Genomic DNA, 7353 nt, shown 5'->3' on the forward strand with positions numbered 1-7353 from the left:
CAAACTCCCCAGAGCCCCAAGGGCATGGGTTGTAAGTTATTTTCTTGGGGCATATAAGGTTTATACAGAAAGTTGTTGTAAAAATTTCAAAAAGGGCCCATTTGATCGGAAGCTAAAATTGCCCTTTTTAATAGTCGAAAGTGAGTTGAGAGTAATTAACCCCCCTTTTACGCCCACCATTTCCACAAACACATTCAATCAAATTTTAGAGATAGCAATTTTGTACAAAGTAGTTGAAAGTTCTGGAAATTATGTATTTAAGGATGACAAATCCCCCAGAGCCCAAAAGGCAAAGGTTTTAAGTTATGCCCTGGGGGCATATAAGGTTTTTATAGATAGAGTTGTCGTAAAACTTCAAAAGGGGCTCATTCAATTGGAAATTGAGAGGGCTAGTGCCCTTTTTAATAGTCGAAAGTGATTGGACGTTAAGTAACCCCACTGTCACGCCAACCTTTCTTCCAAACACATCCAATCAAAATTTTCAGATAGCCATTTTGTTCAACGTAGTAGAACGTTCTAGAAATTGGGTCTTTGAGAATGACACTCCTCCCCCCCCCACCCAGCCCTCAGTGAAAGAGTTGTAAGTTATGCCCTGGGGGCATATAAGATTTTTATTTAAAGTTTTGTCGTAGAAACTACAAAAGGCTCATTTGATTGGAAATTAAAAGGGCTAGCGCCATATTTAATAGTTGAAAGTGATTGGAGAGCGAAGACACCCTGTCACGTCCACCATTAATTTAAAAAACTTTTTCCACCAAAGAAGTTTTTCAAGGAAAAGTAAAGAGCTCCGCTAAGCAAAAAATGAGCATAAATAGAGTCAAATAATCTTCCAAGCGTAAAACTACCACAAATCACTACCAATAAGTAAATGAAACTCACAACGAACAGAAATTATAATAAATAGTCGAGTCAAATTCAAAACAAGTAAAATTAACATGAATAGGGCTGATAACCCCCATGTCTTCTCAAGACCAGAACATAATTTGCACTTTACTGAAAACAAAATACATTTTAAATGTTTTCACTTTTTATACTTTTATGGCTAAAAAATATTAAATCTCAAAGGAATAAAAATAATTATTTGTAAATTAAAATTAAAATCCACTGTCATTTGTTTTTTTTTTTTTTTTTTTTTTATTAAAGTACAAAATATGCTCTCGGGTCTTTAGAAAGCATGGGGTTTATAAGCCTTACTCATGTTAATTTTTGATGGTTTTAATTTTGACTCGTCTATTTATTGTAATATCTATTCGTTTTGTGTTTGGTTTACTTATTGATTGTGTTTTGTGGTAGTTTTACGCTGGTAAGATTATTTTGCTCTATTTCTACTCATTTTTGGCTTAATTGGTCTCTTTGCTTTTCTACGAAAAACTTACTTTATGGAATTTTTTTTTAATTAGTAATTCAAAAGAACAGTAGAGAATATTGGTGCAAAACTAGCAATATACTGCAACGTCCTCTTGAATTTCACTAAAAAAATATTGAAAGTAGTTGTTAAAAGCCAAAAATTTTATTCAAGCCATCTAATTTTTAGCCAAAAATAGGGTCAAACAAACGTGAGTAATATGAGTAATAAGCTTCGCCAAACAGTTGCAAAAATGTGAAATCCAAATTTTTGGAATATGAATGAAAGCAGCAACCTGGTTGTAAGCCATCAAGCAGAAATGAAATAAATTCGAAGTTGAAAACTTCACTAGCAAGGTGTTCTATAAGGGAGGCAGTAATTATTATAGTGACATTCTAACTCTATTTATTGATGTGAAATTCATGCTTGTAATTTCCACAAAATTTTTACAAAAATGTTTAAACCACACATATTTGTAATAATTGCGACTTGTAGACACAACGAATGATTGCTGATGTCCTGAGTTGGGGTGGGAGGAAGAAATAAGGAAAGATTTAATAGAAACATGAAAATCCTAAGATGGTGTAAAGAGGGTGGTTTTGAATAGAATGGGATGGATGAGGAGAAAGCTTAGCTATGTTGGCCTCAGGTGGCTTGGTGATGCGGTGAGTTGTTAGTAGTAGTATTAATAGTAGAATAAGCGTTTTGGTGTAATGAGCATACATTTAGAGCCGTTCCCAAAGTTGGTGGCAGCCAGAGAAAAATTAATTACTATACTGTTTCCTGGCTCAAATCATAGGCAGCGCGCTAGCACTGCCTAAATAAAGAATGATGTGGGCACAATGTATTTTTGGTTGTTTTTTTCTCCAAACCCGTATCTCCAGACCCGAAACTTCGTATCGAAGGGGTCGTCGTAGAAACTTCGAAAAGGAATCATTCGACAGGAAATTGGAGTGGCTAGTGCCCTTTTTAATAGTCAAAAGTGATTGGAGGTAAACTAGCCGCCCCCACGCCCATCATTCCACCAAACACATCTAATCAAAATTTTGAGATAGCCATTTTGTTCAACGTAGTTGATTTCCAGATAGAACATATGTTTGTGAAGAGGACACTCCCCCACAACCCTCGGGGCAAGGGTTTTTACTTATGCCCTGGGGCAAAGACGTTTTTTATAGAAGGTGTTCTCCTAGAAACTTCAAAAAAGGCTGATTTGATTATAAATTTCAAAGGATTGGTACCCTTTTTAACAGTCGAAAGTGATTGGAGGGCAACTAGCTCCCCCACGCCCATCATTCCCCCAAACACATCCAATCAAAATTATGAGATAGCCATTTTGTTCAGCGTAGTTGATTTCCAGTTAGAAAATAAGTTTTTGAGGAGGACACTCCCCCACAACCCTCAGGCCACGGGTTTTAAGTTATGCCCTGGGGTCAAATAAGGTTTTTATAGAAGGTGCTGTCGTAGTAACTTCAAAAAAGGCTCATTCGATTGGAAATTCAAAGGGCTAGTACCCTTTTTAATAGTCAAAAGTGATTTGAGTGCAACTTACGCCCCCCACGCCCTTAATTCCCCCAAACACATCCAATCAAAATTTTGAGATAGCCATTTTGTTCAGCTTAGTTGATATCCAGATAGAAAATATGTTTTTGAGGAGAAATTCCCCCACATTCGTCAGGGCAAAGGTTTTTAGTTATGTCCTGGGGTTATATAAGGTTTTTAAAGAAGGCGTCGTCATAGAAACTTCAATAAAAGCTCATTCGACTGGAAATTCAAAAGGGTGTTGCGATGTATGATTTTTAGCGATAAAAGATTTGATATTTGTGGCGATAGAAATTTCTCCAATAGCGCCGCTTATAGCGCTGGAGATTGTGTCAAATAGGCTAGCGCCGCTCTCAATTAATGGGAGAAAATTGAATATGTAGATATATAAATGTGGCCTCTTTTTTCTCAGGCTATCTGGAGATCAGATTCTTTTGGGAGCGCTACCTTGGAGACATGCGAACTAATGGCCTATTATCAGACTAGATCCAGACATATAAAATGAAATAAACACAGATAAAAAGACAATAGATTTATTGAACTTACATGTTTAGATGCACAGCAATAGGTCACTTCAAATGACAATAATGGTGACCGAGATGAAAGAGTATAAGAATTTTGTCTGAATCTCTCTAGTTCTGATGTACTGGTTGTTTCAGATCTGAAATAAGATTAAAATTAAAAAGCACATTTACCCCGCTTCCAAACGCAGTTCTTTCATCCTGCGCTGTAAGGACTGCCCGCCATTGGTCAAATAGGACAAAGGATGTAAATCTTTCGTCCAATAGTCTCTTTTAAAGATTTTTGATGATTCAAGCATTCACACGGTTATTTTGCCATATAAACTTTCTTAGAAATGTTGTGCATAGCATTTTTTTGCTACTAATTATCTTAGCGAAATTCGAACGACTAGCTTCGTTGTTTGACTGAAGCTAGAATACAATTAATCTTTTTGCTGATTAAAATTTTTAGACTCTTGGAAGCGGTATTTGAACTCAATTAGGGGACGTTTAATTTCTGCCCGAATCATCTTTAGAAGGAAAGAATCTTGTATTTTAAATATATCGCCTTTTACTCCTGGTACACATCACCCTTCCCATCAAGTAATGACGTCCCGTCATTAGTAACTGCTTATTAGGAGTGCTTAAAATTTTTCAATTATTTTTTCTTATTTTATTCTAAATCCCTATCTAAAATTCATCTACCGGACTAAGATTATTTATGGTTCTAGATTAGCTACTATACTAAGGATTTTTTTCTATATCTAGCACTGATTACTTTTACATTTCCAACAAGGTTGGGACTATTCTACTTTTACATTAGTTTTTTTTTGATTTTGCTGTCTAAATGACGTACTACATACTATCTACACTACGTTAAATGAATAACATGATAATATTACACCTAATTCTACTTGTGATACATACATGAATGATTTATAACATACAATATTTGGTTCATCATATTCACTGATAACATTAAAACACTTTCACTATTGGGATTTGTGAATTGTCAAAGTTATTAGGAAGTAACACATGTAGCTTCACATCTATTCATCACCTTTCGTGTCCTTAGTGTACTACACCCTTCTGTTGTAAATTACTGTCCTTCACTCCTTTTGTCGTGGCAAAAATTTCGAAGCACTTACGTTATGGTTTCTTCATGGAACAGTTCGAGTCTAGTTGTCTTTACACGGTAAGTTTTCCCTAATAGTCAACTGGAAAATGACCATTAAATATCGTTCTAATAGTCAACTGGGAAATGATTCTTCCCACTACAGGTGTTGGTGCTTTTCTTCTCAGCATATAATTTTTAGGATTTTGGGGCACATAGAGAATGTATTCTCGCGTAAAATTGTTCATTTTTGCCTTTTGAAACGGGTTGTCGTCATACTATAGTGACTCTTTTAATATATTGTCCTTAAGTTCAACTTCGAACATCTTCAAATATCATTTAACTTTAAATATCGTTAAATATCGTGTGCTGATCGATGGGATTCTCAGAATTAATTTTCAAATTGTTTCTAACTTCAGCTTCAAATATCTTCAAATTTAAATATTATTTAACTTCAAATATCGTTAAATATTGTTATCTTGTGCTGATCAATGGGTTTCTCAGACTTAAACTTAAAATTGTCTCTAACTTCAGTTTCAAATATCTTGAAATGTCTTTACATACCATATACCTTCGAATATCATTAAGTATTGTTTATCTTGTTCTGATCGACGGGGTTCTCAGCATTTATGAGATTTTATAGTTCGTTAAAGCACTTGATACTGAGGTTCAAATATAGTGCTACCTGATACATAATATGGTTCATAGTCGAAGAAACAACGATCGAGGGTACCTGTTGTTCTCGTAGACGAAGTTGGGATGAGAGTTGCCTGGAGTTATGGTGAGTACTCTTCGTTGGTTGAGATATGATGAAAAAAGATGCTACTGGGTCGTATCTGTACTGGGCAGCTCATTGTAATACTCAATGACCAATGTGTCCATTTACTTTCCTGTAATAAAAACAACGCGGCAGAATCACAAGTTCTTTGAAGCAAATACACATACAATAATTCACGCATTAATTGGGTTATAATTTTTCCCATAGGGAAGTTCAATACATAGAAGTTTCTTATAAAATATTAATGCTACAACTCTAAATATGGTTTCTTCTTATACTTTCTAATATGTACTACTACACACACTTTATTTTAACTTCTTTCACCACTTAGTTAATTAGATTTAAAATAATCGTTTAAACAGAGTTTATGCTACATGGTTAATTTTTTTTGAGGTCTAATTTTACAACTTATTTCATGCCTTCATTGTTCACGCAAGTCCGTGCTGTATAAGAAACGCATGTTGCAGCATCATAACCACACGGTTTTACGCAAACGGTACTACAATGAGGGAACAAGACATAACAAGGACGAATGGAGACCTCTCTACCCACTCGTTTTCTAATGTCTTCCCTATTTCTTGGCTTAGACGTTCTCATTGGGTTCCGGGTTTAACCTCAGCTGAAATGCAGAGGTTCTGCTGCTGTTTCCCCGTGTTCTTCTCTTGGTTTTCGCCTTATAGTCTCAGGATTTTTCCGTAATTACAAGTCAACATTTGTGCCTCATATTCGCCTTTCGAATAAGGTAATTAGATGCAGGGTTCCAAGCCTGCCCGCGTAGATTCCAGTTGATGCTTGGCAAAGAATATAAGCGTAATGAAGAACTGACATCAATATATTTTTAGAAGGCTATTGTTTGAGCAAATCCTTCAGCACTAAATAAAGAAATATGATAATTTATATCATATAAAATAAAATAATTATAATCTGCACTAAGACGAAATATTTCATATAATTAGACGCTTCTGTACTGATAATATCTTGTTTTGGATAATATCCATCTTGGTTAGGACATGGGTCGATTTTTCATGGAAAATCCGAGGGAGACCTTAGTCAGTATAGGTAAGATATAACGTGGCTGACTTGCGAAAATATGCCACAAAAATTAGAGCACAAGATATGTCATAGATAAGCCAATGAGATTAACGAACATTTTTTTCACGGAACTATAGAACAGTGATCTCTCTGTTATTGTATGCGTCAAAGATATAAACTAGTGAAGTTAAATTTTTCATAAAGGAGCTAAAGACATTAATGCCTTTGTTTCTCTTTGAAAGTAATGTTTAACACAGCTGTAGGACAGCATACGTCATAGATATAATATAATGAAATTAAAAGCTTTTCTTTTTTCTATTTCTTTTTTTTCGCCTCGGAGCTATAAGAAAGTAAATTCTCTGTTTCTCTTCCAAAGCATTCTGATTCAAAAAACGAAAACTTAACTAGCTCACTGTAGTTTCTATTTAACATTTAAGTATTGTTTTGATTAGCCCGGATTGACATAAAAATAATAATTTTTTACACTTGAAGGACTGAAAAAGATCCCTTCCTTCCGCTGTTTAACAAAATCTACAAAAAACAAAAAATGGCCTTTAAGTCCCCCCAGGTACACCAGAAAACGTGATCCTGCACCCCGTTTCAGTTTTAGTCAACCACAAGGTTCCAACTGTTACTTACTTTCTGTTACAATCGTTCTCTCCGATCATCAGTTTTTAGAGATCACTTGTATTATTATTTTTTTTTCATTAATATTGACTTGGTTAACTTTATTTGCACATTTTTGCATTTACTATTGTGTCAAGTTTAATTTATTTCAAATTTGTCTTTAAATTAGTTAAGGATATTTTCATCTGTAGGGTTTTCTAACCGTTCTACATGATTTTGTCGTTACTTTCTACGCTGGTTCGCTTGGTTTTTTCTTTTTCTGTTGGTCTCGCGAAATAATGTCAAGCTTTTTGTATTGTTTTTTCCATAATTCTTGCCCTTTTAATTTCGTTTGTTTCCCGTGTGCGGCTGCTGAGGTCAGTCTTGATTTTCCTATTTCTTTAGCTACTATATGGTCTGATTCACCGTCAGACTCTTC

This window comes from Artemia sp. Qi Xiang Cuo, chromosome 17, assembly GCF_049724085.1.
Source record: "Artemia sp. Qi Xiang Cuo chromosome 17, ASM4972408v1, whole genome shotgun sequence".
NCBI lineage: Eukaryota > Metazoa > Arthropoda > Branchiopoda > Anostraca > Artemiidae > Artemia > Artemia sp. Qi Xiang Cuo.